Source organism: Hippopotamus amphibius, chromosome 17 (assembly GCF_030028045.1).
Source record: "Hippopotamus amphibius kiboko isolate mHipAmp2 chromosome 17, mHipAmp2.hap2, whole genome shotgun sequence".
NCBI lineage: Eukaryota > Metazoa > Chordata > Mammalia > Artiodactyla > Hippopotamidae > Hippopotamus > Hippopotamus amphibius.
This window is the reverse complement of record NC_080202.1, coordinates 6817834-6843064: the sequence shown is the minus strand read 5'-3', so window position 1 is coordinate 6843064 and position 25231 is coordinate 6817834. Positions and strand designations below refer to the sequence as shown.

General features: G+C 51.4%; 1 protein-coding gene across 6 annotated transcripts in view; it reads right to left on the bottom strand.

The window, feature by feature from the left end:
• Positions 1-25231, bottom strand: part of GAS7 (growth arrest specific 7) — a 192471-nt gene that overhangs the window by 92106 nt on the left and 75134 nt on the right. Inside the window, exon 1 of one of the 6 annotated variants that reach the window (XM_057714441.1) lies at positions 23072-23165. The exons of the other annotated variants lie outside the window; for them this stretch is intronic. The gene's annotated coding sequence lies outside the window, so the exon portion shown is untranslated. Of the gene's footprint in view, positions 1-23071; positions 23166-25231 lie in introns of those variants that run through there. 6 annotated transcript variants of the gene reach the window in all.

Sequence of the window (25231 nt, the reverse complement as noted above, 5' to 3'; positions counted from 1 at the left end):
TCTTAGGAAGAAATATGCAGTTAAGTGTCCACGTGAGGTAATGAAGAAAATGCTTACTGATGACAGAGGAGGTTTCCCCTGCTCATCTCAGAAAGGGGACTACGGAAGTGAGGTGGGCATGGAAACCTGAACACAGGCGCACAAGGTGCTGGTGAGTGTGAGGACGCACAGGGAAGCGAGGGAAGACATTCCGAGAGATGCTCATTCAGAAGAAAGCGAGAAAGAAGATGGGGCCGTACGTAGGTAGTGGCCGGCCCAGGCCCACCAGGCCAAGCGATGGCCCCTGTGAAGTGACTGGCAGCCGGTTTCTTGCAGTCAGTGCCGTGGGGTCCAAGGCCCCTCATAGGGTTCTATGTGTCCCCATCACAAAAGAGTCCCAAGATCAAGTGGGCATAACAGAAATGGCACCCAGTTTGTTTCAAAGGCCTCCTCACAGGCCCCGTTCCAGACCTATGGCATCCCCTGCTCAGCATCTTGCAGACCGCAGTCACTTACTTCCGCCATCATAACTTCCCACCATCAGGCAACAGCTACGCTACGATTCACTTACTGGTTTTTTAACTGACTTACATGGAACTTGAATTTAGCCTGGCCCTAAGCAATAACATCTATGAAACCATGGGTTTGATTGGGTTGGGTTTTCTTTTTCTATTGCACATGAAAATAAATGGAACTTAAAAACTCTTATCTCCACGTGATCTAAGACCATCTCACACATCCTCAGTTGTAAACTCAGGCCACGTGGAGAAACACAGTCTCGGGCCATGTGTCAAACTATCATGTAGCATCCAGGCGATGGTTTAGGAGGTCCTTTTTTGACTCTCAGAAAACCAAACTTGGTTTTCTTTACTTGGTTTTCAAATTCTTCACTGACCACATACCCACAACTGCAGGAGTGAGGTCCCCAGGGTGGCCCTGAGTCACCACAGGGAGGACCAAGAGGACAGTAAAGGGATGCAGAGGGACTTCCCGTGGAAAGGGGCACCAGGCGGATGCCCTGCGGACACCTCTGTCAACCTCGGCGTTAAAGTGGCAGTAAGGGGAAAGGTAAAACTCACCCAAGCTATGAAAAACACAAAAATCGTGGACAATCAGAATCTGAGGAAAAAAACCCTCCGGGACCTTTAAAGCCAGCAGAGCGAACAGAGAAAATCTTACAAAAAGGAGAGTAATTGTGAAAGGGGAAACAGCACTTCACACCCTCGCTGCTCTCTATGTCTAATTTGAGATGCACTTGGCTCCTTCGCCATCCTCGGCCCCCGACGTGAGATACAGGATCTGCACCCACCAGAACACTGAACAGCCCGCCTGTGGCTCAGAAGCAGCCTGAGATCTGCCCCGCCCTCCCCATCCCCTGTTTTGGCACAGCAATTCCTGGAAAACGAGCCAGTGGGCACTGCGGGTGGGTGCCGGGCCTGGGGAGGGGGGTTAGGTACTGATCCCACAGGTCAGGTCTGGAGGATGCCCTGGCAGCAGTGCGTGAGCGGGGATGGGGCCAGGAGAACTGTGTTTTCTCATGCACTCCACCCACTCAGAATATCAGTGAGCCAGGCAGTAAAAGAGCAACACGCCAGGTGACGGCCAATTTGAAAATAAGAACTGGACTGGGAGACGTACGTATCGTTAAACCTACAGGTGCGCAAACGCGAAAGGGACTCAACCTTCCCCCAAGTGCACTGAGTGCCACAGCTAGTCACAGATGACCTATTCTCCGTTGGTACAATGCAGAGTCTACGTAGATCCTGCCTTGCTAAGAACGAGAAAAGATAAAAGCGGGAAACACATGGGAAATGAGTGAGGAAACACCATCCAAAAGGCTCAAAGGAAGAGCACATCTCAGAAAGTAATTCAGAATATAATTTGAAATGTCAGGAAACTGCTAGAATGTAAGAAGTTGTGACCTCTTAGAGAGAGGAACACAAAAATTCTAATGGAAAAAAACCAGCCAAAAGAGAAAATCTGACATAAAGAAGAAAACAGATAAGGTCAGGATTATACGAAAATTGCTCTTTTGTAGCCACATTAGCAGCTGTGGATAAATAAAAATATTAAGAGTTAAATCAGTAAAGTGCAGCGTAAACTTACAAGGATCTCCCCAAATTTCAAAGCTAAAAAAAGAAAAGGAAATAATGAATCGATGTAGGTTTAAGTAGTATTCCATTACAAATGACCAGAACAACTACATTAAAATCAATAATCGGGGCAAAAAAATAATAAAAGATAATAAAAAATCATGCACGCCAACAGGCAAAGAGAAAAGTTATCTAGGAAATCAGTCCTTCCTCAAACTTTTCCTCTACTCCTACCAACAGCTAGAGAACACTTCCCCCTAGAATAAAAGCTCTGTGGGGTGGTGACTTTGCTTTGCTCAAAGCTCATCAGGGCCGGGCACTGCCCATCTGAAAGTGCTAGAAGACAAATCCCACTGAACTGAGGTCAGCCAAGTTGCATTAATATTTGACATCAAAGAACAGGAAGGTTCTTTTTTTTTTCTTTCCCTTTAGTTTAAGGGACCTGAGCTTGTTTTTGTTTGTTTGTTTGTTTGTTTTTATTTTTTTATTTTTGGGGCACACAAGTGAAGACACACAAGTGAAGACACCACCCAATTACCCTCCAGACACTGAGAGAGAAAACACAGTTAGGAAGATGGTGGCAGGGAAGGAGCTGTGTAAATGCTTGTCTTAGTGTACTCCCCCAACTCAGAAAGCCAGCCAACTGTGCTGTCTGGGGTTGGGGTTAAGGTGAGGGTTAGGGCTAAGGGTTGAGGTATGGTGCCAAGTGTTTCCCTAGGTCCCCCTCTGCTGCTCTCCCCCTCATCCTGGAACCAGGAGACATGTTTCTCCTGGAACATCCTTCAAGGCCAGCACAGACGAAGCCTCCGGCCACGTGTGGGGCTCACTGGTAACGGATGCCGCCTTCTCTGTCCAAGCCAAAGCCGCCAGTGGGGAACGATCCAAGCTCGGTAGACGCTCTGCTAGGAGAGTCACCAGACAAAAAGTCGTTGTCTCATTCGTCCACTGTAGTCCAAGCAACGCTCACTTCTCGGAGCATCAGAGTGGCTGCTCTCTCTGCCAAAGACCCTGAGTGATGACTTTCTGCATATTTAAAACTCATCCTGAATGAACCGAGTCTTCCCTCACCCCCTTAAAACAGGAAAGACTAATAAACCACCCAGTAGCGAATGCTTTCTGCCATCAAAACCCTCTTTTATATCATCTTCTAGGAGCGGTTCCTGTTTTAGAAACGAGCGTACACAGCGCAATCTCAGCTACGGAAAATGATGCTCTCCCTGCCCCAGGCCAAGCGCGAAGGAAACACACGAAAATGTTAACAAAGCTTCTCTCTGTGTTGTGGGATTCCTCTGGCTGTTGTTATTGTATTCATTTTATCACGCTGAAAATTCTGAGTTCTTAATTTTAAAGACGAAAAATTTAACTTTTATTTCAAAAATGTATTTGTAAACACTGCCCTTCCCCGAGTCACCAGATACAATTCGACACATACCATATGATCCCAATTACGCAGATGAACATGCATGGCAAAAGCAAAAAGACAAGAACACTAAATATTTTTTCTTATTTCTGCTTTTCTGCATTTTCCACGTTTTCTAATGAGCATATTCATTTTAGTGCATTTTAAAAAAAAATCTTTACCTTATTCCATTATGAGCTAATGCATGAATACAGTCTTGTGTAAAATATTTAAATAATACTTGCTAATAACATCCCCGTTGACCTATCCCATCCCACTTGCCATCCCCTAAAATGAACACTGTTTATAAGATTACGATTCACTGTATTAGCTTTCAAATGGCAGGGAGACTTGGGGGGAGGAGGGTCTTTAACAAAATGAATTAATACAAAATGAGTAACAGTAAAGAATTTACTCAACCAATGCAGGTCTGACACAAAAATCAGAGATGGCAGTGACCGTAGAGATCACTCGATCCCCTGCTGCCATTTTACAGATGGGGAAACCGAGGCTCAGAGACAGACGTGGGTTGGACACCAAGTCTCCCAGTCCTGATGCGGAGTCTCCTCCTCCTGGCTCTTCGGCCCTAAACCTTGGTGCTGATGTTGCCATCACGGCTGGAGGACTAGCTCTGGCCAGATGGCATGGCAGAAGCCAAACCCCACTCAGGACCCCTCTGCAGGCTGGCCCCCACACGGCTCCGTGCAAGGCGACCTCTGCCAGTAAGTCTGGCTCTCAGCTCAACCATGAGCCACTTCCCATCTGTTTGTGGCCAGTGAGCCCCGGCGAAGGAGGGGGTCACCCGGGGAGGAAACATCTGTGCACACAAAGAGGAGTCATAAACGCACTTGATTTTCCCTTTTGGCAAATCTTCTTCTGCTTATGTTTTTTCCACTCATTGAAATGCAAAGCTCCGTTCCAACAAGGGGGCCTGGAAGATTCCACAGGCTTCGAGGAACCACAGCCTCTGCTCTGTGACAGGGGCTCGCAAAACAAGGCATGCACATTGCGCTGGGGTATGGGCGGGGTTAAGAAACAGAAGATGCAACCCCCACCAACCACTCAAAAGCCCAAAGACATCCTTTGCTTGTCCCCAAACCCAGCTTCTAACCTTCAGCCAGGGCAGAGGAAGTTCACGTGTAGGTTCTACCTCTTACCAGCCATATAACCTCAGGCAAGTCACTTCACCTCTTTGAACCTTTCTCTTTTCCGCGTATAGAAACGGAAATACCACCACCCACTGCACGAAATTCTTGCAAAGACTAAGTAAGAAGGCCGAAACGATGAAAGAAACTCCGTAAATGGTAGCTGTGCTGTATACCGTCCCATCCCCTTCAAACCACCGAGCGACTTTTATTAGGAAACTCATCAGCTGAGGTCCCCCACGCGGAGTCACTCCTGCTGCACGGCCTGCAGGCTAACCTCTCAGAGTGACACCTTCTGACCTTCCTGACGTAGAGCGAGCGCGTCAAAGGAGAAAGAGGCACAGCACGTGAGGTGGAATCAGCATGCTCTGTGGGTGAGAGTGAGATTTTGGGGCCCGAGAACACCCACGTGCACCAGGGCCGCTAGGACGTTGGTGACCCCCAGCAAACCAGGCACAGTCCTGCAGAAGAGACGTGAACGAAACAACGCAAGGCCCGGCAACCTTCCTAAAGGGGCCTGCACACGCCTTCATCTGAATTGTTGCACCAGCCAGAGAGGACACTCCTAACCCCGATGTCAAGCTCCTAAAAATGAGACAGGTTGGATGATCAGACGGACACAGGACCAGGTTTCTTTTTCCCACCAAAGTCGACTCCCACTGTCTGCACTTCACTGTTAGTCCTAATCTCTTCCGTGGTTCTTCCTTGCTGAAGTGCTTTCTGTCTATCGTGGGCCAGTAACTTGTATCTACTGTAGCTTATCTGACCTTTACAAGAACCCTGGGAGAGAAGTATTCTGTTTATAATCAAATCATTTTCATTTTATAATCGAATAAACCAAGGTCTTACCACTAACAAGACACGGAACCGGTTGGAACCTGGTGTCTCGTCTCTAAGGCTGATGCTTTTCCTCCTGACCCCAGGCCATCCCCCGGTTCCTCCGTGAATCCAGGCTCAGCCTGGGTTCAATGCTCCCACTGGGATGGGGACCCATCTTGCTCTGTCTGGTGGGCCAGGTTCCTCACTTCTTGCTGTCTCCCCAGGAGATGCAGCCCCTCACCCCAGCAGCCCCACCTTCGCTCCCTCCCCCTGGGCTGGTCCACTCATCACCTCCACGGCTGCTCTTGTTCAGGGGCCCGTGGTGACTGGTCCTCACACCCCGCTCACCCGAGCTTCCTAAGAACACGAAAAGTGTCCTGCTCCATTCTGTCCCCAGACACAGGAGACGCACCCAACAAGCACATGCTGAATCGATAGAGTTCCTTCAGTCTCCGAATAGGACTGTGAGCCCACTTAAGAAAGCAGGTTTCTTATCTCAGGGTCGCCGGGGCCCCAAGGTGAGGGGAGAAGAAGAGAGAGAAGCAAGAAGGTGGAGGCAGAAACACAGCCCGTGTGTTTGCCTATTTTACGCTGGGAAGGGTCTGACACACCGAAATGCTGTCAGGGGACCCCAAATCACAAATGAGCGAAACGGGCCAGGAGAAAAAGTCATCAATGGCTTGGTCGAGGTCTCTGAAACAAGCTTCTCATGGGCCTAGGGCTCTCCAAGTAAATACACTTGGAAAAAATGTACTCTCTTATTAGCTCACGTAGACTGCCCACTGAGGTCATTAAAGCCTTTAGCCAGAGAGAAAGTGGACAGAAGCCCAGGGATCATCTATGATTACAGCAGCCTGAGTAACCAAGGGCAGATCTGAAAGGTACGATATGATTGGCTCTTACCTCTAAGTGTTTAAAGAACTGGTATGTTATTTTCACCTAAGGACTCCCAGCCCATGAATGCCTGGTCATCTTTGATAAGCCTGAGCGGCCAACCTGGTCCCTTTCCATGGGATTCATTCCCTGGCCTTGTTTGCTAAGGTCACACACGGCTGCTCTGACGGGAAGAGAGTGCGGTGACCCATCTATCTCCCCAGGAGGGTCAAAGGCACCAGGGCTCCTCCACCACTGTGGCCCCAGTGGGACACACAGATGGAAGCACTGGACAAAAGGGAACTGGGATTTGCGGAGATCCTGTAGCCAGAATGACTCCTCCAGCCCTCAGGGCACACACACAACTCTGCCTAGAGTGGTGCTGGGTGAAACCCTCAACTCCTCCTCTTCAGCTAGGGATCCCCGCCTTTCCTCCCCTATGGGTTTTAAAAGGATGGGACGTGACAGTAGCTGGGGCTGGCATCCCGTCGGTGCTCTGAGCCTCAGAGCAGTGGTTCTCAGCCGTCCCTCCTTCAGCTCCATAAGAAGGGCCATCAGCACACAGACTGCCGCATTCCACCCTCCAAGTTTCTGAAGCAGCAGATCTGGGGAGCACCCAGCAATCTGCATTTCTAACAAGATCCCAAGTGATGCTGCTGCTGGTTCAGGCATCACGCTTCAAGAAAAATACCGGTTTCAAGGCAAAAAAAAAAAAAAAAAAAGCACCTGTTCTAAATCTACCTCTATTCCTTAAAAATTAACCTTAGGAGACTGATACATTCACTTTCAGAAAGAGATTCTTCAGCATCTTCTTGAACACCGTGGCCCTCACATTTTCCCTCTTTTCAGACATGGGTGCCGGGTCTATTTCATCTTTCCCAACCATAAGAAACACATCACAAATCACGTGAATATCCATGATTGCTTTCCATGCTGGCGACCAGCAGGGATGGGTAGGGACTGTGGAAGACTGGAAAACCCGCCAGCATCACCAGCATACGGCTGCCACGCAGGACAGCGGGCTCCGTGTCGCCAAAGCTACTCATTTTTGCACGAGAAGCTGGGAATCTGAACTTTTAATATGAAATCTGCCGATTTTTAGAGGTTGGCAACTGACTCAAAAAATTTAAAATGAAACCATGGGCAAAAATGAAAACAAAACAGCCACCAAAGCCCCCTACTGTTTTGCACTTGATTTTTCCCCGTGGCCACCAGTGTGCAGCTCCTGGCTTTAACTGTTAGGGATCTGCATAAACAGTCGTTGGAAGAGAGGGCGCCCTCGTGTTACAGAATTGCATACCACCATCCTAGGCTGAAAGTGTAATTAGTACTTTTACTCTCTATTAACCATCGTCTTGCTAAGACCTCTTACTACCGACATCTCCTGGTGGGTGAGCTGAATGCCAGCTTCCAGGGTATCAGCACACACCTTCCGAGGGCTGCAAATGTGCGGCCAACTACATCTCACCCAGAGCTGAGCGCCCCAGCCTGGGTCCAACCTTCCTTGGAAGGGAAGCATAGGACAAGGTTTGGGGGCCAGAAGGGACCCTGGAAAGTCTGTCCTTCTCTATGGAAAAGTGGTGCCTCAGCAGCTGATGAGAAGGTTTGGAAGGGGAGGCAGTAGTGAGGAAGCTGACATATACCTTAAGGAGGGAGGCATATACCACCGGCTGGACAGGGAGGCAGAGAAGGTGGTCAGAGGCAAAGCCGTGCATGGAGCGGGAACCGAGGAGAAAGCAAGCCGGGCACAGCAGCCTTGGGGAGGACAGATGTGTATCCGTGGGGTGTAAGGGTGAGATGCCACAGCTCCCACAGTGAGCAGAGAGATCCCCACGGGATCGCGTGTGCTGAGCAGCTGGAAGCCAGCACCCTTGGAGCACGGCGCCTGGGGGAGGACGGCTGGGGCCATCCCGCATGGGAACAGTGCAGAGCTCTGCAGGGCTCCGGGGCAGGAGAGCGCGGGTTCTGGGACCGCTGGGGAGCGTGCAGGGGGAGCAGGCAGTCGCTGCAAGAATCGCAGGCCCTGGGAGAGGGGAATGCCACCTTCAGTCCCCAGACCTCACGCTGCCCAGCCAGCCTGCTTGTCCCTGCCTGAGCTGCATCACACCAGCTTTTCAAAACGATGCTTGCGTGGGGCTCTCCCTCACGGAGAACCCTTCCTTTCTCCTTCCAGCTTTTCCTTGGAAAGGAGAGCCCCAGCCACCCACAGGAGACTTCAGGCTTGCTGGGTCACCATTCAAGGCCAGCAGCTGTCATTTTTTTGTTTTGAAAGCCTGACCCAAAGTAAAAAGCACTTTTTACTTCACAACCCAATATACACGCAAAGCGAAAGTTTCACATAGCAATACCTGCTTTATCACATGCGATGCACTCTGCTATCTCCGCACTCTGTTTTCCATGCTGGTTAATACAGTGTGGCTGGGGACTCCCGCTTTAAGAAACACTGCTTTATCTGGTCCCAATCTCCTTTTTTAAAATTCCACCTTTTACACCCCTCCTCCCATTCTCTGTCATAAATACCTACAAGGAATTCCTTCGCTTTGCACTTTCCTTGGCCCGCCCAGGCAGAGATGAGCGCTCCCAATTTCCACTCTCCCAGCCCCACAGACTATACAACACTCATGAGCACCTAGATTACAACTGTACAAATTTTCTCTTTTCAAGAACAGGGTCAGCACTTTGCTGCACAGCAGAAACTAACACATCATTTTAAATCGACGATACTCCAGTAAAAACTAAAAACAAACAAAACAAAAAGAACAAGGTCAGGAATTCCCTGGCTGTCCAGCGGTTAGGACTCTGCCGTGAGTCCGGGTTTGAGCCGTGGTTGCGGAACTAAGATCTCGCAAGCCGTGTGGCATGGCCAAGAAAAAACAAAACAGGGTCCAAGTCTTTGGATCCGATGCACTTAAAATATTTGTCAAATGTTCGCTGTTACAGAAGAGGGAGCCTGGATGAGACTTTCTAAACGACGATAAAATCGTAGTGCATCTCGAGGCACACCCAAAACCCAATCTCCAGAGATGCCCTCAGTTGCTGGTGGCCGCCTCTCCCTGTCCCTGGGGAGCAGAGCCCCGTAGATGCTAATGGTTTCCAAACAGCTCTGCCCTCACCCACATCAGGGCCCAAATGCTGCTGCTGACAGGTTCACACTGGCTGTGACACTGGCCCCCTCCACCACAGTGCTGGGGGAGAGATTCCTGACTCAGTGGGGAGGTTGCGCCTCAGGCAAGTGGACACAGTTGTCACACGGGAAGCGGCTGAATCCACACGAATCCATTTTCCAGACTCCAACTTCCATGCTGCTTCCAGAAGCCTTCACGGCTTCTGGTCCTGTTCCATAATCCTGTGTTCCTTACATGCCCCCCAACGTGTGATGCAAGAAAGGAGCGCCCTTGAGTGGGCCCCTCTTCGCAGCCCCCGTAAGTCTGGTGTGTACACCCACAGCCGTCCTGACCCCACGACAGAAGTGCCCGCTCGAGGCACAGGGCTCGGGTCAGAAGACCCCCCGGGGACCTGGTTCCCGCCTCACGCTCCCTCTGCATGGCTGTGTGGCACCTGGTAGAGCATGTACCTCTCTGGGCTTCTCCCTCATCAGCTGAACCTGCTGACTCCCAGGGTACCTTCCAGGCTTCTCCTGAATATTCTACCTGCACCATGTGGACCCATCTGGCCCCAGCAGGGAGCCACACTGGGGAAGGAAGAAAGGGCAAAACAGACCGGGGACCCAAGTCAAAGGAAACAAGGAAAACTCACTCCGCACTCAGTTCACCGCAGACACCACCCTGCCCGGTGGCTTGTTCCTCTTTCCGGAGCCTCGGTCCCCTGGTGGCCCAGACTCAGTGAAGGAATGAGGAGGGGAGACCCGAGGGGAAACAGGAGAGTCACCTCCTGCCCAGCAGGAGGCCAGCCAAGGAGGGCCTCTCTCCCTCCCCACCTCCCTCCGGCAGGTGTGGCAGGTGTGGGGCTGCCTCCCCCGCTCTCACCTTGCTCCAATGAGCTTCGAGAATGTGCCCTGCGGCTGAGCAGCTACGCCCTGGGTGCCCACTCACCTCAGCCCTGCAGTCCCTTCTCGTGCAAAGCTGACCCGCTGGTCATTTTCTGCCACCGTCTCCACATCCGCTGCTTCCCCCGTGGCATCAGCTAATTCACTGTGCAAAAGCAGCATTTATATATAGAAAGTTGCAGCCACGCAGGTTAGCATTAAAATAGAGACTTGATGTTGCCGTGGCAACAAAACAAATGATATTCAAAACGAAAGAAATATTCTGCAATCGGGTAAGCATGTCCACAGCCTTCCAGGGCAGCTGTGCCGTGTCCCCCATGAGGGTGGGTGGACCTGGTCCTTCATAAACCTCCTCCCCATTAAGTCACCCGCTCTGGTTTCAGCCGTGGCCACAGCCCCCTGCACAAGCTGCTTCCTGAAATCAGCTCCTTACCCAGAACAGACCTGAGGCCAAGACACTGAAGGAATATGATGCCCCTGACCAGGCGTATCAACTTTGCAAAAGCTCTACTCCTCAAGCACCAAGGTGAAGCAGCTGTGGCCCTGGTATTACTCCCAAGGATGCTTCTGGAAACAAAGGTGGCTTCTGCCAACATTGGGCACAGGCAGAGTCAAGAGGCACCAGTGAGCTGAGTGACATTCAGCAGGCTGCTTGCCCTGTCTGAGCCTCAATGTAAAAATTAAGGGGGCACACGACTGTATACAAAATAGATAACTAATAAGGACTTACTGTATAGCACAGGGAACTCTATTCAAAACTCTGTAATGGCCTATATGGGAAAAGAATCTAAAAAAGAGTGGATATATGTATAAGTATAACTGATTCACTTTGCTGTACACCTGAAACTAACACAGCATTGTAAATCAACTTTACTCCTAGAAAAATAAACTAAAATTTAAAAAAAAAGGAGGGACAAAGGGATGGAGAAGTAGCCTAGTGCCTCCCTCCTGTGATTCTAGCAGGTGCATCTTTTCTCTGTTCTCATTTCCTTTTTTTACTTTCCTTGTTTCCTTAGCCCCTGGGCACATGCCCTAACCCTGCCACACGCGCCCTGATGTTCCTACAGCCCCCAGTCTCACACAGAAGCTGCTGCTTCCTAGTCTGGCATGTGGAATAACCCTCCCTCAGTCAGGTTCCACGCAGCCATCATCCAGAATGTTCACAGCCATCAAGTCAAATGGTTTGGATTCTAATTATTCTAGGAGCTGCCAAGAGCCCAGGGACTAGACAACTCTCTGAGCATTTCTGAAACTTATTTACATATTCCAAAATCAGACATAATCTAGAATGGCTAAAGTTTAAAAGATGGACAATACCAAGTGCTGACAAGGAGGCAGAGCAACTGGAAATCTCATCCATTGCTGGTGGGGATGCAAAATGGTACAGCCACTCAGGACAGCAGTTTGGCAGTTTCCTATGAAGTTAAACATACACTTATCATATGACCCAGCAATCCCACTCCTAAGTATGTACCTAAAAGAAATTAAAATATAGGTCCACACCAAGTCTTATACATGAGTGTTCATAGCAGCTTTATTCATAATAACCCCAAACTGGTGATAGCCCAAAAGATATCAACAGGGACTAAGGAACAAACTATGGGACATCCGTGCAATGGAATACTACTTACCAACACAAAGGAAGGAACTACTGACCCAGGCCACAGCCAGGATCCGTCTCACAGATATTACATTAAGAAGCCAGTCTCAAAAGGCTACCTACTGTATGATTCCATTTATACGACATTCTCAGAAAGACAAAACTACAAGGATGGATGACCCATGATGGGTCAGGTCAGAGAGGGTGTGAATGCAAAGGGAGGGTAGGAAGGAGGACCTTGGGGTGATGAAACTCTTCTATATCCTGGTTGAGGTGGTGGTTACATAAATCTATGTGTTAAAATTCATAGAACTGTACACCCAAAAAGGTCAATTTTACTGTCTGACAAAAATTAAAATAGATGCTATATTGGGCTTCCTAGGTGGCACAGTGGTTAAGAATCCGCCTGCCAATGCAGGGGACATGGGTTCGAGCCCTGCTCCGGGAAGATCCCACATGCCGTGGAGCAACTAAGCCCGTGCACCACAACTATTGAGCCTGCACTCTAGAGCCCGTGAGCCACAACTATTGAGCCCATGTGCCGCAACTGCTGAAGCCCACGTGCCTAGAGCCCGTGCTCCGCAACAAGAGAAGCCACTGCAATGAGGAGCCTGCGCACCACAACGAAAAGTAGCCTCCACTTGCCGCAACTAGAGAAAGTCCACGTGCAGCAACGAAGACCCAACACAGCAAATAAATAAAAAAACAAACAAAAATAAATGCTATTTTCACCTCAGAAAGGGAAAAAAAGAATCACAAATGATGATCGTCTCCTCATAGGATTATTCAGATCAAAAGTGGGGTCCTAACAAGTAAGAAGGATATACTGTACAGCAGAGAAATACAGCCATTATTTTGTAATAACTTTAAGTGGACGATAATCTATAAAAATATCAAATCACTACATTGTACACCCCAAACTAGTATAACATTATAAATCAAGTACACTTCAATGTAAAGAGTGGGGTCCTCAGCAATAAACTGTAAAATCCTGAGAACTGTTAGTCACTGGTACCCCTTTTAATTACAAAGATCCTCTTCTTGTTCTAGACCAACGCTTCTCAACCTTGGACCAGTCGTATCATCATTACCTGAGAATTTGATCGGACACACAAACTTTCGCGCCTCAACCCAGCCTTCCTGAATCAGGAACTCTGGGGGTGTGCCCTGTAGTCTGTTTTAATAAGCCCTCCAGGTATGTGATTCTAATACATGCTGAAAGTTGGGGACCACCGGCCTTGCTACACCCATTAGATCCAGCTAAGTCCAGCCCATCATGGAACAGTCTGGTCCTTTAACATCAAAAGCACGGATACAGGCGATGTCTTTCTCCACATCCTCCTTGCTCACTGATTCTCCTGTTTTCTTCTCTCCCTGCCTCTGCCTTTACTCTTCCCCCAGCTCATCTGTTGCCCTGTAGGAAGAAGCCAGCCACAGCTCCGTCTGACCACCCCGAGGCAGCAACTGACACGGAACCACGTGCTGTTTCGGAGGATCCCTGGAAGAAAGAGTTGCCGTGACCTGAACTGAGGACCCAGGGAGGGGCCCCAGGCTGCACAAATCCCCGGCGGGCTCTGCAAATGCTCCTCCCTTCTGACCTGGCCGTCCACCTCCCACTCAACTCCTGGAGCACCACTCGAATCATACCCTGGAAAAGCACCACGTCCCGCTTACTCCAGAACAACAACTTCAAAGCTGCTTCGCATGGATTCTGGCTCCAAAGCCACACAGAGATGATGGATCACAAGGAAGAAATCAGAACCATATGGATTTCATAGTCGGCAAAATACACAGAGTTACAGCATCGGGGTTGGGACGAAGAAACCCGGGGGCTCTGTGTTTGGCCCAGAGCCTGGGCTTGGTGGCCCCCAGCACGGGCTGGGCTCCCCAGCCTCTCCTCCCCGCCCACAAACAGCGCCAGGGGCGTCTGGCATGCTGGCCCTCTTTGCCGGGGATTCTCTGAGCAATGCTGCTTCGGCTGACATTTATTGAGTTTTGACGTTCTCTTTAACAGTGCAGTCGAAGACAGTTCAGCTTCTTTGCTAGTTTCAGCGCTGGGAACCTCGGGGAGGGGTGGGGGAGCAGCTGAGGCCCCCACCCCCACCCCCTTTCACACCACTAGTTCCCTCCCTCCCAGAGAGAACCGTGCCGGGTGCACCCACCCCTGGCCTCAGTCTCAGCACAGAGCAGAGAAACTCTCTCCCAGTTTCTAGGGAAACAGCACGGCGGTCCCCGTAGCCAGTGCTTCTGAATCAGGGGCGATTTTGCCCCACCGGGGACATCTGGCAATGCCTAGAGACGTTTACTGGTGGTCACAACGGGGGTGGCAGAGATGGGCAAGTGTATCAGTTCCCTATCCCTGCTGTCACAAATGACCACAAACTTCGTAGCTTAAAGACAACACGGTTTCTTAGGGGCCTGTATGTTAGAAATGGGTGTCACTGCACTAAAATCAAGGTGTCCACAGGACCTCATTCCTTGTGGAGGCTCTAGGGAAGAATCTGTTTCTCTGTCTTAATTTTCAGCTTCTAGAAGCCACCTGCATTCCTTGACTCCTGGCCCCTTCCTCCATCTTCAAAGCCGGCCATGGTGGGTCGAGTCCTCTTCACGCTGCCATCTCCCTGGTTTTCCCTCTTCTGCTTCCCTCTTCCATTGATAAGCACCCTTGTGATTATACTGGGCCCACCTGGATAATCCAGGCTACTCTCCACACCTCCAAGTCAGCTGATTTGCAATCTTAATTCCACCTGCAACCTTGATGCCCCCCTTGCCATGTGACCTAACATACTCACAGGTTCCAGGAACAGGGACATCTGAGGGGGGCAGGGGGGTGCGGTGTGGCATCCGGGGGTGCAGCCTCTAGTGAGTAGAGGCCAGGGATGCTGCTAAACATCCTACCATGCGCAGGACCCCCTGGCCCCCAACAAAGAACTATTCATCCCCAAATGCCAATAGCACTGAGGCTGAGAAACCCTGGTTCAGCCCAACACTGACCAGGTCTTGGTTGCTTCCCAGTGACCCTGACTCAAGTCCATTTCCACGGAGAGACCAACTGCAGGACTTTGGGAGATCACAGAGCAGCTCTGACTCACGATTAAGGAGGAATAGTTACCATTCTGTTAAATATTGTAAAGGAGCGTCTGTAACTGTTTCAAAATCTTCCTCAAATGATTCTTCTTTGATACACAGAAAATATACACAGGCTTTAAAATCAAATTAAATGCATCTTGCCCACTGAAGGCACATGAACACCGTAGACATCGATCATTTAAATCTCTTTACATAAATAACTTCACATAACACGATTAATTCTGCTTTGCTGTCGGGTATGCAGTTTGGCCTCAGAAACCCCTGAAATAGCAAACCCGAGCTGCTCACAACTCCATACCCTCTCTTCCCTCCCCCAGGAGGGCTGAGTCACCAGCAGCTGATGAAGATTCCTAATGACCCTGCAGATCTCACCACATCAAATGCCCTCCAGCCCCTGCACTCCTGTGGGTACCCAGGGGAGCCCCATAAGAGTGAGGCTGCAGCCACTGGGGCAGCCTGGGGAGGGGAGGGCTGCACAGGAGACCCCGTCCAGCTCTGCAGAGAGCAGAAGCCACCCAGGAAGGATGCTCCACGGCAAAGGCAACCTCCATCCTGCCTCGTGGGCCACTTGCTGGCTGGGTTTCCCACCGTGGGTCAAGAAGAGGCAGCTGAGAGTGACTCAGTGACGGTTTCTTGGCAATTCCCTTGCAGGAACAGGCAGGGGAGGAAACTGAGGTTCAAGCAGTTAGCAGCCTGCCCAGGTGTGGGCATGCATTTACAGCTCGTAAGTGACAGCGCTGGGTGGGACTGGACCCCAGGTGGCTCTGAGGCTTTGTCAGGGTGACAAGCCCAACGTCACACCGTTAGCAAGACATGACATGGAGGGGGAGAGCTGAACTTGCACATCTGGCTCCAGAGCTCTTAGCGAGTCACCTCTCTTCTCACCTGCTCACCGTGGCAGGTTCCTGACCACCACCCAGCACAGCTCAACTGCTGGGCGTCCTCCCAGGCCACATGCCTCCTTCAGGACCTGGGCCCAGGCCTCCCACCTCCACGGGGCAGAGAAGGGGCAGTGGGGCTATTTTCATGTGGCCACAGCAGTTCCTCTGTGGTTCAGTCCCCACCATGTGTCACCTCCCTCCCTCCACAGACCGTTGCCAAAGAGAGAGCCCCAGAGCCCCACTGCAGCAGGAGCGCCCACCCCCACTTCCCTTTTCCACTTCCCAAGCATGGCTTTCACCAGATCGAACATGAGTCATGTAAATGCCAACAGAAGTCCAAAGATGCCTCGATAATGGGATTTTCTAATACAAGCAGCTGCTGATGCTGAACACAGAGTTTCTCAGCTCTCTCACCCGATCCCCCACCTCCACTTTTGGGACCTCCAGGGTCAGCTTTTCCATCTCCTGTGACGTGTGGGGCTGCGAGTCTGGTTTTCACACTTGGATTCTTGTGGCAGAGGGAAAGCCTCAAAGGCGTGACCTGGCATCTCCAAGCGCAGTAATCTGGGGGCCTGGAAACCACCATGGACTCCAACGGCATCGTACCAACCTCAGGAATCATCAGGCCAGAAGCAATGCGTGACAGTTATCTGCTCTGTGTGACTGCCCCACAGTCACACACAACTCTGCTTCTGGTGAGAGCACCCTGATTTCTCTTGGGGGATGCACCTTTCCCCCACTCTGTCATCATGGTTTGTGGGGACAAGGTGGCCCTCACCTCTCCAAGGAGCATAGTCTGTCCCCCTGGCCATAGTGACTAGTTCTGGGATGGGCAGGTGAACCAGAGGCCCAATCCCTGGACTTTGGTTGGAATTACTGAAGAGAGGAAGCAGTGTTATATCGAATGCAAGCCTGAAGCTACTGATGGTCACCTTGACACCCCACAGGAATAAAAACCTCCCTGAGAATAGAAGCCACACAGAAGCAAAGGAGCTGGTGAGGGACAGAGGGAAGAGGTGGGGAGAGACATCAGACTGCTGACACTGTGTGAGCCCCTTGATCAAACCATGCCTGAGGCTGATGTCCTAGGACTGTTTCACTTACACCAAGCTATAAATTTCTTTTCTGTCTGAAGCCAATTTGAGTGGCAAGATGCGATAGTAAGGGTCGTGCCTAACATTCTCTTGGCACAGGCCCGAGCATAATATCAACAGCAACAAAATTTAAAGAACATAAAGCAGAGAGTATTAGAAATTCAGCCCTTCCGTCAGCCTGCGTTTGTGGTAAAGTGTTCTTCCAAAGACAGATGCATTTCCAAATATCCTCTGTATTCATTTCCTATGGCCACTGTAAAAAATTACTGCAACCTCAGTAGCACAAAACACCAGAAATACATACTCTCTCAGTTCTGGAGGGCAGCAGCCCAAAATCTGTATTACTGAACTGAAATCAAGGTTTGGGCAGGGCCACGTTCCCTCTGGAGGTTCTAGGGGAGAAACCATCCCTTGCCTCTTCCAGCTCCTGGTGGCTGCCAGCCTCCTTGGCTTGTGGCCACATCACCCATCTCTGTCCCACTGATCACACCCCTCCTCTTCTGTGCAGAGTAAAATCTCCCTCTGCCGCCCTCTAATGAGGACAGCTGGGGCTGCATTTAGAGCCATCTGGATAGTCCAGGATAATCTCCTCATCTTAAAATCCTTCACGTCTGCAAAGACCCTTTTTCCAAATCAGGTAACATTCGCAGGTTCTGGGGCTCAGAATGTGGACGCATCTTTGGGAGCCATTCTCAGCTGTCTCCCCCGCAGTCCGGCCACGTCAGACCAGTTATGTGACTGCGGATGAGACACGTCGCTGTTCACACCAGGCGCATGGCACTGGGACAAGAAATAACTGGAGCATTGAAAAAACGGGGTCAGCGTAGAAGACGTGCAAGGGGGCAGAGTGCCAGGTAGGGGCGAGCGGGGCTGGCACCCCCGGGATGAGGTCTGTTGAGGGACATTTTGGAGGAGCTGGACTCAGGGGCCTGTCTGCTTGGGGGTAAAATGCAATTTGACCTCAGAGAAATATGAGGATAAATGGAACACCACCCCCCCACACACACACATGCACCCCAGTGTCCCCAGTGAGCAGGAGGACTGGGGGCAGCATGGGGGGGAGGCTGCCCGTGTACCAGAAACAGGGGGGATGGAGGGAAAATGAGAGTGTGATGTGTGATGGGAAGCCGCCCGTCCAGCCGGGCTGTTTCTTACAGCTTCAGTGATTCTGGCCTGTACCTGTTGTCAAGGAGGCCCCGGCACCAGAGAAAAGGAAGGGAAAGACCACCAGCTGGAGAGAACCGGTCCTGCGGACACATGGGCTCATCGGCCGGGCAAGGGTGGGGCCTTGCCTTTGGGGTGGTCCCCCAGCCCCGCTGCCGCGAGGACAGAGGCTGGCCACGCCTTACAAAGGTGTCTGGGTGGCCCCGGATCTAAATGGGGTGTCCGCCACTGCCACCCCCCCCAAGAGGACTCATGCAGCTGGGGAAGGTCCCCCCACCCCCCCGACCACAACCGGAAGCCGCCCTGCCACGTGGGGAGCTGAATCAGGACACGCCCACATCTCTAGGGAAACGCAGTGATCAAAACGGACTTTTGAGCTTCCGCTGCGGTCTGCAGGCCCGGCTCCTGAGGCAAAGTGGGGTTCCTCAAAGCACAGGCATTCCCCTAACACTGGCAACACCCAAGAGGACCCCTTAGGTGGTGCCCAAGGTGACCCAGGCAGGCTAAGAGGCCCATTTTTAAATAGTGCCACACTCATTTTAAGGCCTATTAGAGAAACCCACATACAACCAGCACATAAGGCGGGCATGGTCACTGCCATTCTTCACGGGCAGCCGTGATCCGCTTTGACTTGGCTCCTTGGAGGTCACTGAACGCCGCCCTTTCACTCCTCCATGCAGACTAGTCACCCCCGCTCCCCCACAGTTTATCTCTGGCTGAATATCTCCCTGGAGACCCACGTGGAGGACCAGGCCACCCACACCAGCCTCCAGCCAGGAGGTTTGTTACTGCCCCCCCCAATCGTGACAGTTCTTTGAGAATACAGCTTGGACACTGCATTCCCTGCTCTGCCCTGGCGTGGGGTGGCTTTGATCGGAGATAAGAAACTTTCCCCCGGAAGTCTTTAGAGAGACCCCCAATTAATAGACGCTGATTCTGTAACTGAGGGAAGGTGACAGCAACATCCCTTAATCTTGACGTTGACCCCGAGGTGTGGCCGCCTCACATTCTGTAAAGAGCCAGGGTGTGGTGTCTCTGACATGATCTGTACTAAACAATGGTCTTGACCTTGGTCACTTCTGCGAGAACTAGTCTGGGCCTGTGATCTGTCCTTCAGAATTTAACACGCCCCACTGCTGAGACAGGTCTCACGTGAAAATACCCACCAGTCCTCCCAAACCTCTTAAGCTGCTTCACGAGACACTCAGGAAGATCACACCAGCAGCCCAGAGGAGCAGCCCCGCAACATGCTCCTAACAGGCCAGCCCTTCCCAGAAACAGCATCAGCACCCCTACCCCCTTCCCTCAAATGGCCAGTGGAGCCTGGGTTCTTCTCCGACTGGAGGGCCGAGACGGGCTCGGTCAGGGTTCCCAGGACCACCCAGGTGTGGTCGTTCACTAGGAAGACTCCTAGAACCCGGTATGTAGCCATCATTTACTACAGCAAAAGGATACAAGAAAAATCAACAGAAGGAAATGGTGCCTGGGGCCAGGCCCTGAGGAAACCAGGCACAAGCTTCCAGGAGTCCCCTCCCAGCGCAGCCACAAGGGATGCACTGAATTCTTCAGCAGTGAACTGTGACAACGATTTGAAGTGTGTCTACCAGGGACTCCCAGAGACTCAGAGCCCAGGGGCTGGATGGGGGGTTGGTCCCCTGGGCACCTTCTGCCTGACACACAGCAAAACCCCAGACTCCCAGAAGGAAAGCAGTGCTGAGCATAAACCACGATGTCTAGAAGAACAGCTTCCATACGAGCCACCCTGATGATTTTGGGAACTGTGGGAACCCTCCGTAAATTCAAGGTCCCCAACGTCGGCCAAAGACCAACGCTCCGAGCAAGCTTCGTAAGGAGAGCAGTCTCGGGCCGACCCCGTGAACGGTTCCTGCACCCTGGGGATAGAATGTTCCTGAGAAGGGACCTGCCCTGCTGCCTGGGCCATTCAGCGGCAGATTCCTGCCACTGACTCCTAGAAAGGCGACAAGCCTCTGAAACACGTGTGCTGACGGAGAGCTTACTCCCTCACAAAATGCGCGGGTCCATGGTTGGCCTGTGCTCATGGATAACACTTTTCTCCCAGGAACACCAGCCTCCAAGTGCAATATTTCACGTCAGTGAACACTTCCTATAATCACAACCACGACTTACTATCACCCTGTGTCAGGCACTGGGCCCAGCACGTGACACACGTGAGCTCATTTAACATAACATTCACGGTTTACAGTGACATCGACCATGGCTTAGAGGCATGCAATGACTTGCCAGAGATTCCATTTTAATGGGCGTGAACTCTGCTCCATTTGACCCTATAGCTGGCAACCTTGAACCCCTCTACCCGGCTTTTCCTGGGAGTCTGTCTTTCACTGACCACAGTGTCATTTTCGGCATGACCATACCACTCTTTCTCTTCTTTACTTAGTATTTTTTACGCGTTTTTTTACTTTAAAAAAACATTTTTGTTTCTCAGAGAATTGTATTCTCTGAATGGAAAACTAGTAACATCTGCCAGAAATCCACAGCACAAAAATAACTGCAACCAAAAAACCACGCGGAATTATTCAAGCCTAGCTAAATAGTACTACCTGCTGAGGCCTGTTCTCACCCAGCACCGCCCGAAACTCTCCTTAATTGAGAGCACTGCAAAAGGAAAACCTTTCTCCTTTTGTGATTCAGTGGTACTGAAAGCCTTGCCCATAGACCACTGAGACCCATCTTTGCCCAGCCTTTTGGGAAACGCTACACGATTACCCTACGTGCTATACCTGCCGTCCTGCCCCGTCTGGCTCACTGTCAGGTAACAGGGAAGCAGAGGCTGCGGGCTTCCTGTGTCCCCACGCCCCATCCCGCACTAGAGGCGGGGAATTCCAGCTCCTTCCTCCCCATTGGCTCATTATTCCCCAGCCTCTGTGGCCACTGTGGCTGGGAGCCACGCCCTGGCGACATCCACCTGGATCAGCTGCCCCTTCGGCTCCCAGCCTGGCCCCCTGTTCTTCCTCATTCCTGGTTTCTGCTCCCATAGGCTCCGCTCAGCGGGCCTGACCTCGAGGAAAGAAAATGCCAGCAAAGATGCTCTCCCTCCGGCCCATTTCCTAAATCAAGAGGAGGCCGGGAGAGAGGGGCAGAGGGCCTCTCAGGGGCAAATCATAATCTGGGCTGTGAGGGTGGGGCCAGAATGGGGGAAGAGCAAGCAGAAGTTGGAAATGTGGAACTTCCCTGGTGGTCCAGTGGTTAAGAATCCGCCTTCTAATGCAGGGGACGCAGGTGTGATCCCTGGTCGGGGAACTACGATCCCACATGTCGTGGGGCAACGAAGCCCTCATGCTCTGGAGCCCGCGTGCCATAACTACTGAGCCCTCGTGCTGCAACTACGGAGCCCACGTGCTCTGGAGCCTGCCCACCACGTCTAGAGAGAAGCCCTGCACGCTGCAATGAAGATCCTGTGTGCCGCAATTAAGACCCGATGCAATCAAATAGTTTTTTTTAACAATAAGTTGGAAAAGCGCCATTTCTCTCAAACAGGGGACTCCATCCAGATTCCCCCTTTCCCAACACCACACGACCCTCTGGTCTGGCCCAACCACAGGCTCTGAGGAGTCCCCCAATCAACACAGAGGGTCCCACTCCGAACCCAGCCAGAGGTAGCAGGCCCGAAGGCACCAAGGAACTCCACGCACAGAAAGGCAGTGAGGTGGCCGAGAGCTCAGGCTTACGAGGCCAACAGACCCGGGTTCGAGTCCTGACTCCACCATCCCCCTGGCTGAGTGACTTTCCACATCTGAGACACGGGATCAAAATCACACAGACCCTGGAGGGCTGTTGTGGAGTAGCAGGAAGTGCCCAGGGTCTGGGCTCAGCAACCTTCTTTCTACGGAGCGGGGCTCTGAGTCTGAGGCCTGGACCAAGAACAGGAAACGGCCGAAGGCAGGGGGTGTGAAGGTGGGCGTTCTCAGCCACGGGAGCCGGGAACAGCCCGACAGGTGCAGCTCAGCCCAACAGGGGTTTGTGTCAGAGAGGTGAGGACTCAGCCGGCAGGCCAGAGGCCTACATACAAAAACCAGGAAATTCCCCGTGAAAAACCAGTCATCTCGTGAAAACTCAACAAGGCCATACTGAAGTTGTCCCGACAGGGTGAAGATAACGCTGCCATCTTCCCTGCTATCTTCTGACGCAGTGGTTTTCAGCCTGGCTGCCCGTGAAAATCATCTGGGAGACTGTGTGGTTTTTTTTTTTTTTTTTGGTGGGGAGGGGCCACGCCATGCAGCTTGTGGGATCTCTATTCCCCAACCCGGGATTGAACCCGGGCCCTGGCAGTGAAAGCCTGGAATCCTAACCACTAGGCCACCAGGGAAGTCCCCAGCTTGAAAGTCACCCAGATGCCCAGGAATCCCCTGGCCCATGAAACAGGATGTCCTGGGGAGAGACCTGGAGGCGGCTGCCTTGCAAACTTGTAGGTGATACTAACAGACGGCCAACAGGGCTGCTCGGACGTCTCTGTGGCCACCACCTGCCTCTCGGGGTCTGGTACCAGACAGAACCCGGCCCACAAGCTTGCTCAGCCAAGGTTAATAATTAGGAAAGGGCTGGGGCCCCGGGACACAGCACACAGACCCCGCCAGCCGCGCCCGCTTTGAGCATCACCCATTCCACAGCAGCGATGCTGGCCGGCGTGGTCCCACGGGCCTCCTCTCAGGGTTGCATCGCCTCTGCCCAACCAGGGAAAAGCCAAAGGCCGAAGCTTGCTGAGGACCAGGAGTGTGCTGGAGAAGCACACAGGGAGGCATCCCCCGCCCAAGGTCTGGGGATGGCCCCAAAGGCGTTCAAGTTTCGACTTTCCTGCTGGGTAAGAGGTTCTTCTGGCTTAAAATACGCTTTCTGGAAAGCCCTGGAGCCAGACCAGGTCTGCAGAAACCCCAGATTCCATCACTTACTGATAGAATGATTCTTCTGTCCACGAGCCTCCCGGATCCACAGGAGTCAATGATGAATGTAAGGGAAAGAATAGAGCGGACCTCTTGCCAGCACTGTTTCCAAGACGTGACAGCGAGAGCTGGGGACAGAGGCTTGGGGACGGACTGGTGCCCGTGGTCTGGCCCCGTGACTGGTGCATTACTGGCTTACCTGCAACTTGGGGCACTGCCCATTGGTTTTGTGCCATTTCTCTAAAAAAAAAAAAAGGAGGGCTAAAAAGAATCGGTGTCAGGATGTCATAATTCTCCAGGCTGTGTTACGACCCCAAGTGCGCGGAGTGACGCTGCCCCTGTCTCGCCCAAGGTAGCAGCACAACAGAGACGTAAGAGGAGACCCTCCCTGCCTGGGGACCCGAGTGACAGCAAGGCGAAGGCTCGGAGGAACGAGGCAAGGGAATGGGACTTTGAAGGCACAGATCAAGTACGGCAGGGCCGGAGAACAGTGACAAGTGACATGTGAATCACAAAGGTGAGGGCTTCCCAGGATGCGACGTGTCCCAACAGGCCTGGTGGCTCAGCCTGAGAAACAGGAAAATGGGGAAACTGCGAAACACAGTTTGCAGCCAGCGATACCTCTCCCTGGCCGGCGTGGGCTGGGATCTTTCACGGTCACTGGTAACAAGCCTGGAAGCCAGAATGGTTTTCATTTGAGCCTGTTTGTTATGTATAGGGTCACTCTGTTGTCCCCGAGGCCCTGGGAAAAGCCATGGTGTAGATGACAAGGTGACAGCATGAACCCTTGCTCCATAAAGGATGGTCCACACACCAGCAGTGGTGAGCTTGTTAGAAACGCAGCATCCAGGCTCCAGATGTCCTGCATCAGAATCTGCCGTCTGCTAGGCGCCCCAGGTGAACTGTGCTCCGGCTGATGTTTGAGAAGCCCTTACCTGCAGCAGAGGCTCTTTTACTGCTGCACAAGGGACCTCTCAGGGCACTAAACATGTACTGATCAAGCGTGTAACAGTCACACAGACAGCTGAGGACTTTATAGGTGGTTTCTGTTTAGACATCTCACACTGACTTTTTCCCCCATCAAATCATAGGCTGCAGCTGCTTCCTTGGTTCCCGACTCACAGATCAACCGAGGGGATCACTGATTAAAATGTCTCCCCACAGCCACTGAACTTGATAGAGTAACCTTTCCAGATTTATTTGCCCATCTGTTCACTTATTTACTCGTTCGCCACGCTCATTCAACACTTAGTGGGCACCGACTGTACGTCAGGCACTCAGAAGCGGCAGATAAATGAGCCGGCCTGGTCCCAGGAAGAGTCTGCCTCCCGTAAGGAGGGAAAGACGGCAGACGGGCAGTCACAGTGCAGCGTGTCGGATGTGTGCAGTGCTAAGGGGAAAACCAAGGGGTCCCGAGAGGCTTCCTCGGAGGAGAAGCTGCCTACAGGCCATCGGAACGACAGGCTTTCTCTTTACCAGGCTTTTTCCCCTTGTCTGGCGTTCTATTGGATGGATTGCATTTTCTTTATGCTCCCTCCAACCCCACACACTTGGTATTTCTAGAGTCTATTTGTACTACTTAGGTGGTTACACTGACATTTTTAACATGTACACTTGACTTCAAGCATAAAGTTAATCGATAGCTCTTTTCTCCTTCTGAATAATATAAAACCCCGCAATGCTTTCCCTTTGATCTCCTCCAACAACCTTCCGGAGTTTGAATCAGTGGAAGGCACTGTTTTCCCACGAGTTCTGGGACCTCCTGGTTTTTTTTGCTATCTCCTGCCACTGATCATTTTTCAGAAAAACTAAAAAATTCAAATTGACTCAAGAGGAAATAGAAAACCTGTGTAGATCTATAATCTTCAAAGGAATCAACTCTGCGGTCTAAAAATTACTAAGAAAAACGATAATGGGTTTACATGGTTTTACTGACAAAGTTTTCTCAAACCTTTAAGGAAAAGGCGACATTTATATAGTCTCTCCCAGAAATAGAAAAACCATCAATTCCTTTTATAATACCCTGATACCAATCTTCAAATAAAAACAATGTAAGAATTAAAAGCCTATCTCCTAACTTCACAGGGCACAGGTATAAAAATCCTAAATACACATTAGCAAATCCTGGGGATGGAAAGGACCATCTTATGCCCTCAACAAAGAAAAGTT